Source organism: Lontra canadensis, unplaced genomic scaffold (genome assembly GCF_010015895.1).
Source record: "Lontra canadensis isolate GAN:19392208 unplaced genomic scaffold, GSC_riverotter_1.0 scaffold202, whole genome shotgun sequence".
Classification (NCBI taxonomy): domain Eukaryota; kingdom Metazoa; phylum Chordata; class Mammalia; order Carnivora; family Mustelidae; genus Lontra; species Lontra canadensis.
Genome location: NW_022631196.1, coordinates 699,838 through 712,408, shown reverse-complemented (window position 1 = coordinate 712,408; position 12,571 = coordinate 699,838). Strand labels below are relative to the sequence as shown.

Sequence of the window (12,571 nt, the reverse complement as noted above, 5' to 3'; positions counted from 1 at the left end):
GGGCTCTCAGGGTCAGATGTGACTTCACAGCCCATCCCTGGGGTTGGGGAAGAGGCAAGGATGTGTCCAAGCGCATCAGGCCCTCCCCGGGCATGCACCCCACTCGGCCAAAGCTACATGGGAAGCAGGAAGTGCTCCAGGGAAGAAATCCACGGGGTGGTCCTGCCTCTTCCAGGAGCAGCCACAGGAGCAAATCCCTCCCCTTCTAAAGGAGAAGACAAGAGACAGAGGGAGGAAGAGACAAGAGAAAAACAGAGACAGAGAAAGGAGAAATGCTGACTAAAGTCCTTATCAGGAAGAAAAATTTTTAAATGCATGAACTCTATTTATACCCTGGATAAACAAGATCATTACGTGTTCGTTTCATAAGTTGAGCCTTGATTCCAAGATCACCAGTGGTCACAAATGTTTGGGTTTCACATAAGCATGTTGAAAAGCCGTGGGTCTTGACCCTCTGACCAGGAAGCTAAGCTTGGCCAACACTTTCACACTGTGATCAAGGCATAGAGCAGAGAGTTGAACAAACTAACATCTTATTCTCGAAATTGAGTATAAGCAGAAGAACTGATGAATCTGCTAATTGTTGCATTGTTCACTCCGGCTCTGGACGCGGGCACATGCCCCGTGCAACCCAAAGTGTACCTTTTGTACACGTAGGCAAAGAAAACAGTGTAGGAGCCTGATGGATGCAAGTGTGGGGGTTTTGAAAAGCAATTATTTTTATTATTTTTTTTTTAAAGGACAGCTCACTGTGGATAGCTCATAGCCCTGACCCGAGGACCGCGGCAAGCCGGGCACAGTCTGGACACCCCGAACCTAGCGCCACCCCTGTTCTACCCGTGTCCTTCTGAGGTCACTGTCACGCCCAACCACGAGAACAGGAACAACACCCAGGGCTGCACCAGGCTGATGGGTATATTCCTTTTCCCCAGCCCCACTTCTACCGCCCAGGTCAGCTCGGATAGCATGAACGGTCTTCATGGCCCATTTCTGGGGTACCTGACATGCAGCCTCTCTCACCAGCAGGCCCTCCCCACACCTCCATTCATGCTAACCTATACCCTAAGTTCCAACACAACAGAGTTAGCTGTCATTCCCCAACACCAATCCCGTCCCCAGTCTGTGCCCAGTTTCCCCTGCTACTGCCTCTGCCCGGAATGGCGCTCAGCACTCCCTCTTCCCCCCACCCCTGCCCCAGCCACAAAATTCCTGTCTTGGGCAAGAAAACTCCTCTCTGACCTTCCCCTCATCTCTGTTTCTGACAATCTTCTGGGGCCCCAAGGCCCAGCTCCAACACCAGCTCTCCCTAAAGCTCTTCCTGAGCCTCACAGGGGGTGTGACTTCTCCCTTCTGAAAAAGGCCTGCTGTGCTGAGCCCAGAGCACACATGCAGCAGTTAGGAGCCCCTTTCCTTAGCAGTCAACATCTTACATGGCTTTTACTTAGGGATCGCACCCCGCTCCAGTTGGAATCCGTGGCTCTCTGGTTAATCTCGGAGGTGGCACTGGTCACGTTCTCATTGTGATATGGCTTTCTGGGTATCTTTCCCCCCTGTGTCTGTCCCCTTCCTTGCTCCAGAGGGTAGCCCATGTCTGTTGGTTCAAACTATATGGAAGAATGACGTGCCTTATTCCACTGTACACAGATCCTTCTAGGCTCCATGTCAGTGAGTGTTGGGGCACCAGGCTGATTTGCAGCCTGGTGATCGCTACCTCCTGGGCGGGCAGCATTCTTGAGGTCTTCGAGGTTTAGAACCTAACTGACTATGCTGTTCCCCATGCAAACTCCACAGAAAATCTGGACTGGGGGGACAAGATGGGAAACACAATGTGTCCTCCCCCGTCCACCTGGAATTCTAGGGGCTTGACGTAACTCATCGGAGAGTAGGTGGGTCCTTGTAGCACAAAATCCGATTCAAAGTCTTCAGCTGATGTCAGCTCTCAATTTGTCTCCGACTCAAAAATAATAACCAGTAGTAGTCCAACAGGCCGTTTCGAGGGGAATAAAAGCATAAATTGGCCTTAGCCTTGAAGTGAAACCTCAAATACAGAACCTTCTTTAAAATCCTGTTTCAGGGATGCCTGGGGGCTCAGTTGTTAAGCATCTGCCTTTGGCTCAGGTCATGATCTCAGGGTCCTGGGATCGAACCCCGTATCAGGCTCCCTGCTCAGTGGGAAGCCTGCTTTTCCCTCTCCCACTCCCCCTGCTTGTGTTCCCTCTCTTGCTGTGTCTCTCTCTGTCAAATAAATAAATAAAATCTTTTAAAAAATTTTTTAAAAATAAAACTGCCTTTCAACTGTTGTGAAAGCAGAAGGGCACAGTGGTCCTGGGCCTCTCTCTGTATTCTTCTTCATGGCTCTAGACCCTTTGAGCCCAACTTCCTGAGCTGAGGCAGACGCGACGACCATCTCAGACTGCAAGAAACCCATCACTGCCAACCACTCCTGGCAGTCTGTCTGTCTGTCTGTCTCTCTCACACACGCATAAGTACCAGAGAAGGCCTGAGATAAAAGGAAAGTCAAGATACTTTTCTCCCCGTCTTTTCTCGCCCACCTGGCCCATTACCAGACCCATCAAGACCACCCGGGTCAGCGAAAGGGAAAAGCCATCTTGTCCTTATCTAACGGACAGCGCACCAGGGTGCACACAGATCTGTTTCCCACATAAAGTTAAAAGCTTTGTGTCCACTTTACTTTCTGTGCATCATCTTCCTTTTTCATTTTAATTAGCATGCCTGAAACAAAAGACAATGATTTCAAAATATACTAGCAGTGCTGCAAAACCATCCAAAATAGAGTTGTTCTTGCCTTTCTCACCTCTTACAGAAGTAGGAGGGGAAGACGGTGATGGGATGCTTGGGACCACGGAGAGGAAAAGTGTCTCTACTGAGTTTTCCCTCAGTGCCCAGAGAGGGAGGGAGAAGCGGGGTTCTAGAATGTTCTAGAAGGGTTAGGCCTGGTGAAGGAAAACCCCAAAGTGACAGAATCATCCCGGAAGTAGCTGGGACAAGACGGACACGGCTGGCCCACCTTGTCCCTGTGTCCACAGGCCTGGAACCAGGAGCAGCAGAACAGCAGGGAAGCAGCTAAAATGTCTGCCTATGGGCAAAAGATCCAGCCCTAACTGCCATCCCTCTGCTTCTCTGGCAGCCAAGCCTGATGCTCCCTGCAGAGTGGCCTCCCCGAGAGCCAGCCCGTGTTGAGTGGTCCCCAGCAGATTGTCTTTACAAGTGAATGCTGGAGAGCAGGTTCTCAACCCCGTCCGCTCACCAGGAAACCCACCTGCTTCATCCCTAAGACTGGCACACCTCTGCTCCTTGTATAGTGGGAGCTGGAAGAGTCAAAGGGACAGTTGGCCTGAGGCTCTAGAAGAACAGGGCCCTGACAGTGTGACAGCTCACACACTCAGGATAAACTTTGGTCATCAGGAGACCAGGCCACACGTGGGTCATGGTGAAGTTGGTATGTATGTATGTATGTATGTATGTATTTATTTTTAGCCAAGATGCAACCCAGATCCCTCTTATCACATTCGATAGCTGCCCATACCACACTGTGAGGGAAGGACAGAGATCCATACCAGGCAGAAGTGAGGTACCACGGGTGAATGTGCCTCTTTTTAAAAAATTTTGTGGTGTCTATTTGCAAAGCTGACCTAATGCACAGCCTCACAGCTCTCAACCTCTGAAGGGCCAAGAGGGACACAGGAGCCTTTGTCTAGTGGCAAACAAAGCCGAAGTCATGGCGGAGTGGCCCCGAAAGTGACGTGGGACACTGGTCCTGCCCGTGAGGACGCCGGCCCTACCAGGCCACTTGCTGGGACAGATGCCCGGGGACATGGCAGAAGGAAATTCATGTCCAGCCTCAACCCCATGTCCTGCCCCCCTCAGAGCAGCTGGTCCCCAACCCAGGGAGAGGTGGCATTTCCCTGCCCCGCCAGCTCGCACAAAGAGGAACATCTCCAAAAAGAAAGATCCAGTGCTCGTTTTTGACACCTGAACTGTAGCTGGTCACTCAGACTTCTCCGGTCCTCTCCCCTGACTCCCTCACTCCGGAGTGACCACCCCCCCAAGAAAGGTCTTTCAATGATAACCTGGTTGCAAAGCAGAAAGAGTCCATTATTAGCTCCATAAATGAATCCAGAGCCATTAAAGGGAAAGAATGTGACACGAAGCTTTTGTTTCCAGAAATAAAAGAAAGAAAAGCCAAAGGGAAAAAAAGGAAGAAGGAAGGAAGGAAGGGAGAGGAGAGGAGAGGAGAGGAGAGGAGAGGAGAGGAGAGGAGAGGGGAGGAGAAGCAGCCCCAGCCGCAGAACCGTGTGGAAGGAGAAAGCAGCACCCAGATGAGGGGGAGGCTGGCTCGGGCTGGTGCCGGGTGGCAAGAAGGGTTAAATTTATGTTCCATTACAAGTCCCCTTTTTTTTGGTTTCATCTTCTCAGTAAAACACATAACTTAAAATGAAATCAAATATTAAAAATGACAGACTCTATAAGTGCTGTGAGTAACTCCAGGTCACGGAGGGAGGGAAGAGCCGGCGAGTTGTCAGGCACTATCTGTCAGAGTGAATTAGAAACAATCAACAGACACTGAAGGGGAAGGTGATTGTTATTAGGCAGCGGGGCTGGGATCGGGCTGCCCAGATGTGGTCGTGCATATCAAGGACAGGAAGCAGCAGTTTAATTCAGGAAGCCCTGGCGAACAGGGCAGCCGAGAGGAGAAAAGTCCTTTGTCGCTAATAAGCTGGAAGTTACTTTGATAACAGCAGGGTTAGACTTGAGAATAAAACACATTTCTTTCACTACCACACACCATTAATATCACAGAAATGCGGGTGGAAGAGCTGCTGGGCGAGCATGGGATTAGCCGCCAGCTCGCCTTGCCCTGAGGCCTGGGAGGCCCCACCTGGCCCCAAGCCTCCCCCACCTGGCCCGGGACCTCGCCGACCTGGCCCAGGGCCTCCGCTCCTTCCGGGGCCAGGCTCCTCTTGATCAGGTCGGCCCCCCCCAGAAATGTCTTCTGACCAAAAAAAGAATAAAGATAGTATGTCACAATTTCCCCGTGTCAGGCCCTCCCATCTCTGTGGCCTGTGGGGAAGGTGCGAGCCCGGTAAACAGCCTCCATATAATGAAGTCCATGTATGCAGCAACGAAAAACAATTTTATATGCAGACAAGGCCCGATTTCATAAGAAATTACTTATGCAGGCGTTCTGCAATTATCCTGTGATACTTTCAGGCAACAGTCTGACAGCAGTTGTGCAAACAATAAAGGGATTACAGAAATAAAAACAAATAATATTACACACACAGAAACTCCATGTTGCATGTGGACGGGATGAAGGGAGCCTGGCAGGGGCCAACAGGAAGTGAGGCCGGAGACGGGCCCAGCCTCTTCCCAAGCCCTGAGACCACGGGGAAGCTGACGCCCCAGCAGCCTGACGGGAGCCCGGCAGCTGTGGGGAGAGTCTGCCCCTCTCAGCAGACCGTTTGCCTCTCAAGGAGCGAAGGACGTAGGTCCCACGGGCGGAAGGGGAACAGTCACGGCACAAGGAAGGGACGAGCAGTGGGCGGGCTGGGCAGCCTGGCCATTTTCTCTCACACCAGGTGGCCTCCCGGGACAGAAAGCATCTTGTCCTTCCACCACATTCCAGGATCAACCCCTAACCAGTTGCAGGCCAGAGCCTCCGGTCAACTTGGTATCGAGTCAGGACTGCCTCTCCCCAAACAGAAGGGAGCCGACGGGGTGCGTCAGCCCCCCACAAGGACCTGTCAAGACTAGGGAGGCCGGGAGCATTCACCTTCGATGGGTAGGAGGAAGGGAGGGTGGTTCTGTCACGTGCTCCCGGAGGGCACGAATCGAACTCACCCATCACCGTGTCCCCCTATGAGATGTGGTTGGGCACCCTATAACTCAGGGGTCGGGGGAACCCGGTGAGATGGGACGCAGAGAGGCTCGCAAGGGGCATCCTGACCATGCTTCCCAGAAAATGGGTACATTCTCCTCTCCTCAGGGCACCAAACAGCCCTATGCAGCCAGGAGCTGCTGCCCCAGACCTTCTTGTGAGAAGACGACACGGGAACACAGAGAGGACTGAGGACCTGCCGGTGCTGGGTCCCATGTGCAGAACCCGCCCAGAGCCCGGACTGTCCTGTGGGCAGCCCCCAGGGCATGGTGGGGGGGTAGTGCAGGCCACGCTTCTGAGCACCCACTGTGTCGGGTGCCGAGTGTGGGCCTCACAGAGCATGGGCTGAGCTCGGCCCAATCTACAGACCCTGGCATTCGCAGAAAGGCTTTTTAAAACTTAAATTAGTTGCTAGCCTGAAAAAAAAAAAAAGAAAAAGAGGGCCACCTGGGTGGCTCAGTGGGTTAAAGCCTCTGCCTTCGGTTCAGGTCATGGTCCCAGGGTCCTGGGATCAGGGCCCCACATCGGGCTCTCTGCTTGGTGGGGAGCGTGCCTCCTCCTCTCTCTATGCCTGCCTCTCTGCCTACTTGTGATCTGTCAGATAAATAAATAAATTTTTAAAAAATCTTAAAAAAGAGAAGAGAGAAAAGAAAAAAGAAGAGAGAACTGGATTTTTTTTTTTTTAAACATCTTTCCTTAAAAACTATGAAGGCCTGGAAAAAGGTCTGCCCAGGGCCACAGGTGGCTGCAGTGAGGAGAGCTGAGGGGGTGTTTTCCTTAGGGTCTGCTCTCCCCAGCCTGCTCTGTCCACACCCAGCCTCTGCATTTCCCACCTAGACCCTGCCTGCATTTGGGTTTATGACAACGCTTACAGAGAGCTGAGGCCTGTCCAGGACACCCAGTAAAAGGCTGGGCCAAGGCCTCCCTAGGTGTCCCCATCCTCAAGAACTCACTCTGGGGCAGAGCCCGAGCCCTCCGCTAGCTGAGCTGGCTTCAGCACTGATGATAGTTGTTCAAAACCCTCGGGGTTCTGTAGCCCCAAAATGGGCTGATCTGAATACCCAAGGGGCAGCCCTCAGCCACCTGCGCACGTATCAGGACCCCTTGGCCAGGGCCCGGCCTCCCTGTGTCCTGAATATGTCAAACCCAGGGTGGGCCTCAGGCCTGGCAATCCTCGTGTTCCAGGAAATCTGGAGAGCGGTGTGGATTTGGTACATGTGGACTGAGTTTGCCTAAAGCCAGGTGCAACAGATTCGAATGGTTACAAACTACAGGGGTGGGAGGCTCTCCATCAGTGCCCCCAGATGCCTGCTGACCTCTCTGGCTACCAGGAGCTGCTCTAGGTGCTGTGGGAGCAGCGGGACAGACGAGACAGACTCAGTCCCTGCCATGGCCTCCAGCGGCTCTAGGAGCAGCCCCCATGCTGCCCACAGCAGCCCGGGGTAGGCACAAACATGCCTTGGGCCTTGGTCTCTAAACTTATAAAATAAAGGTTGCTTTGATGGCAAAAGTTTCTGCTAGACCTGGGGTTCTAGAATCACCAAGAATTTTTACTCTGGATCTCGGTCTGCCTGTTCCTGGACAGCCCCAGAATCAGTAGGGTATGGGAGGTACAGGCGCCTCCCAGAGGCCCACAAGGCCTCAGCACCCCCCCACCCCAGCCTTCTACCTGCAATTCCGCCCACGCCCACAGCTGGGGGGCACAGGAAACTCCAGATGAGCAGCTGGGAGGCACTACCATGAATCACAATGTTGTCCCTGAGGGCAGGGCCCCAAGGGCAGCTAGCTCCCTTTCCTGCATCCACAGAGCCTATAGTCTGTAACTCCCAGCTTTAGACAAGTCACCAGGACATCCCTCTAGCAGAAAATAAAGGCACAACGAACAAGAGTGGGTTCATGTCACTTACAGAATTTTGGGCACCTAGGAGCATCCTGACACCTGGGAAGGTGAGCTTCTCAAGACACAGCTCCCGTCACAAGCAACACAGACATAAAACAAAGCCAGCACTCCTCACCATGGCCTACAAAGTTATGTCCAATGCAAGCCCTCTAATCCCATACCCTCTCCCCAGAGCTCACGGTTCTCTAGCCTCACCAGCCTATAATCTGACCCTTAGATATGCCAAATTCTCCCCCACCACAGGGCCTTTGCACTTGCCATTCCCTCTGTGGGGAATGCTCTTCCTTCAGCCCATCACCAGGCCGGCTCCTCCATGTCCTTCAGCCCTCTTACTTCCAAGGTGCCCCTCTCAAGTAGAGCTCTCCCACTCCCTCTTTCCCACCCCAGACCTTCTTCAGGGCACTTTATCATTATCTGACGTCTGCTTATCCACTGCTGCCTTGTTCATGGCTCCTAGCTACACGATAGAAGCTCTTTAAGGAGCTTGGCTAAGGTCGTAACCTGGCTGCTTCATGGCCAAGGGATCAGGCTCCAAGATCAGGAAGAAGCCTGCTCAAACCTTGGCTTTACCATCCATCAGCTGTGTGACATGAGGGAGGCCACTTAACTTCTCTGACCTCAGCTTCCACACCTGGAAAATGGGACGAATATCAGCAGCTACCTGCTAGGCACAGGGTGACAATGAAGATAATCCCAAGACACTCTGGGGCCAGAACCAGCCCACCCCTCCTGTTCTCCAGAGTCAGAATTATCTCTGATTTTCATTTTCTCTTGGGCAACGCGGCTGTCACGAGACCTCACCTTCCTACCTCATTCAGCTGCTACAGAGGCGTTGGCGGGGATCTTGATCTTTACCTCCATGAGCCTGGAGATCTCCTGGTGAAGATCAAATACGACGCAAAGCCCCACACACATATGCAGGGCTTATCATCATTATCACACAGAAATTACAATTATTCACTCCCTCCTCTGTGCTCCCAGAGTGCCGCTACCACAGCATTTAACTGAAGTAATTACTGCTGCGGGAGGGCTGTTGACTCACACGGCTGTGCCAGGACAACGGGGCCGCTTCGGGACAGCCCAAGCCACTGCAGGGCCAGCACCCTAGTCCTGGGCCCTGCCCCCGCCTCCCAGCAAGGCAAGGGCTGGGGCCTGCCGCTTATGTCAGAGGTAGGGTAAGGTCCTGTGGCCTCTGCGATCCATTGTCCTCTGCACGCCCTGGGGTCTTTCTGAAGGATGACGCTGAGGAGGGCCGGGTGGCCCCAGCTCCTGGCTCTGCTTCCGATCCTCCCTGGGGCTTCTCGGGAAACCCATGCTGTGGTGGGCTAGTAAATCGTTCTCCGATGCGTGTGACAGGTTCGGTTACTGACGGGTCACTTAAGGTTTCTGTGCAATGGCACTTGGTGGGGACTGTCGGGTTGTCCCAAAGCTGCCCTTGTACAGCATTTCACGGAACATTTTGAAGGTCAAGTATCCATTTAGAAAGATGGGGAGGGCATCCGGTGGAGAGGACAGAAGCAAGGGTCCCGACAGGTCCCTTCAAGAGTCCAGAAGTGGCCCAGCCAACACATCACAGCTCCAGGCTACTCCGAGAGAGAGTCCAACTCCAGGGCCCAAGGGTCCCAGGTGCTAAGGTGGGAAGTCAGGACAGAGGAGCTGGTCTAGAAGACCTGTCGCCCTTCCTGGTCTCCAGGGCCCAGAATTTGCTCTTGAATATAAGGTGGAAAATCCTACTTCTGGTGCACAGGACCTTGAAGTCATTCCAAGATTTACCTTTTCCATGAGAGAAGAGCTCCCTGCCTTCTCACAGCCAATCCCAAGAACATCGTAACATTGTTCCTTATCTTCTAAGAGGCCCAGAGCACGCCCAGATGATTAGTTCTTTAAAATACAGGCTTCCGAGGCAGAAAGCCTGGTGAGGCTGGTGTGTGACCTACTCTCCAGAGCCTGAGAAACCACCCGAAGAAGGTCTGGGTCCATTCACACGAGAAATCAAGTCAATCCAGCGCCTCCCTCTCAGTGCCCCCTACCTGGTCAGACGCGGCGGCTCAGGCCTCTCTCTACTTCCCTGTCCAAGGGGGGGTCAAGGGAAATGGCCAGCACCTTGCAGTGCTTCCTCTCCCACTCCAGAAGTACAGAGCATGGAAAGTTCCAGAAGAAGCTGGTGCACAGGCTCACCCCGCACCCCCCCAACCCCGGGGAAAGCCAGCCTCGCCCGTCTGCCTGACCTGAGGCCCTTGGCAGTGATGCTCCACGGGGCTCGCAGAAACTGTGAGCATCCACGCGGCAGAATTCCTACCATCAATGTAGCAGCTAAATATTGTAAGACTCCTAACTCCCCCATCTGTGTTTTGCCTCCCAAGAGGGAAAATAGTCTTCACAGACATTCCCTTATCTGGCAGGCAAATTCTAAACCTTACTGGCAATCACAGGCTTGTTTTCCCAACCAAACAGCTATGGAACCAAAAATTGCTCTGCCTGTGATATGCTGAGGAGGGAACTAGCCAAACAGCTCAGTCTGGAAGCCCAGGGCCGGGAAGCCCTTGGGCTTCTCCATCTCTGCAGAAGGCCCCGTGCTCCGCAGACGTCCCCGCTGCCAGGAGAGGCCTGCCTGGCCGTTGAAGGAAGCCACAGCGGCTGGTGTTCACGGCTCCTTGTTCTTCACATGGAACACACCCACCAAGAAGCTGACGGAAAACACTCACCACGGTGTGAAATCAACACTTTCTAACTCAAATAAAGGGGGTTAAAAAAAAAGGGGGGGGGAAACTTCCAACCATTTTGCTGCAAATATTTTCTCCTACAAGATCATGCAAGGCAGGGGCACCATGGCGGCCTTGGGCCCTGCCACCGAGCACGCCTTGGCACCCCGCACCCTCACTTTCCAGCTTATGGTCTTTCCCTGCGTTCCACCTGGCCCTTCCCAGCCGTAATGCCGGAACCCTGTACCTGGGCGATGGCTAATAAACCGAATCTGATGATAACTGTAGGAGCCTAATTGATAGGGGCCTTTATCGACTGGCCTTGATGTCTATCTGAGGTTCTCAACAGCCAAGATTTAAATGTTTCATTTTATTTTTAACTTTCACTTTTCCACATTTCAGCAATGTCAGGCAAAGAGGTATGGTTTTACTATCAGAAAGAATCATGGTGCAGAATAATTTATGACTTTAGCTTGGGCTTTCAGAAAAGCTATTTCAAATCTTCACTTTGATTTGGTTGTATCAAAACTACTCAAAATAACAGCGGGCCCTTTCTCGGAACCAGAATATGTTAGCGGCACCTCAGGATTGTGAACTGAAACCTCAGATTCATCCCAGAAGAAAACTTGAGAAGGGAATTAAGCCACCGAGGGGAAAATCACCTTTTTTCCCTGATTCCTTTGTTCCCCCTCCCAACCCATCCCCAGACACGCCCAAACCACAAAGGAAGGTCTCCCCGCAACCCCCTGGGGAAAAGTCCCACCAGCCAACACTCCCCCAGAGCTTCCCAGCAGGTGGACTGATCCTACCTCCAGGGTGGTGGGGGGACAGGGAGAGAGCTGGGAGGAATCCCCGGGCCAAGAGGAGAAAGCGAAGGGCCCTTTGGCTGGGATCTGTGTTAGGTCAACTCGACAAAGCAGGAGGAAATGATGTGTGTCCAGGGCAAAGAGTTCTAATATCGTAAGACTTACCTTAGCAGCTTAACTGCATACTTGTCTTAAGGACTGTCAGTCTGGTAACAAAATACCCCAGAAAGGATGTAGCTGATCCAGGCACTGACAGATCGCCAGAGGGGCGTCCCGGTTCCCTATCACAAAAGGAAATAGAGAAAGAAACGATGTAAAGTGAAATGTAACAAATTCACCAAATCAGAGCAATATGCAGAGGTCAAGGAAATTCAACTGAAAAGGTTAAAGATGAAATCAAATCCGGTGTAGGAGAATGAAAATCTATCCCAAAGCAAGGCCACCGGTGACGTGCTGTAGACAAGAAGCTAAATACTGCGTAGCACTGGGATCTTTCATTTTCATCAGATCAATAAAAGCTTATATTTATCAGGATTCCAAGCAGCTGCCACTTCTGACAACCTCCACTTTATTTTCCCACTCCTTGTGCTGTATCAGGGCAAGGAGGAGAGGAGAAGCAGCTTTTAATGCTATTTACACCTGAAGACACAATTCCATTAAGAGGTCCTGTTTTGTTAAAGAAACAGGGATTGATATGATTATATTGGCAGGAGCGCGGGAAGCCCCTTTGTTCTTCCCCCCCCATGTTCTCCCCTTTGCAATCCAGACCGGAGCCCGAGCCCGAGCCCGCGCGGAGATTTCCTGACACCAAGTCTGTGTGTGAGCACTTTTTTGTTCAAACTTACCATTTACAAAGAGAGGCGAGGCTTTCTGCTAAAACAGTTACCACTCTAATCATCTGTACAACAATATTTGCTATCAGGCATTCTAAATAGATTATCACCAGTCCATCTGTGTCATTATTGATTTATAAGGCTTTAAGCAGCTTTAGAATGGAAGCTTTCCCACTGAAGGGTTTCTTGTATAAATCAGAGCCGTGCTCAAATATAGCAGCCATCACTCAAGATATTGTTCTTAAAATCATAACAAGAAGGAGAAAATGATAAATTGCTTGTAATATACTGATCCAAACTGATATGCAAATCTTGTTTTTTAAATATATTACTTGAGTAAAAAGAGGCATCATTAACATATGAATGCTATATGCAAATGATAGTGACAGAGCAGATGTTGGCGCATGTAATTGACCTATATGTGAATTGCA

At 51.7% G+C, this 12,571-nt stretch overlaps 1 protein-coding gene across 6 annotated transcripts in view; it reads right to left on the bottom strand.

The window, feature by feature from the left end:
- The window catches only part of ZNF536 (zinc finger protein 536), a 419,891-nt gene that overhangs the window by 296,502 nt on the left and 110,818 nt on the right, over positions 1-12,571 (bottom strand). For all 6 annotated transcript variants that reach the window (XM_032848403.1, XM_032848407.1, XM_032848409.1 and 3 more), the window contains one exon: positions 11,473-11,588. The gene's annotated coding sequence lies outside the window, so the exon portion shown is untranslated. The remainder of the gene's footprint in view (positions 1-11,472; positions 11,589-12,571) is intronic.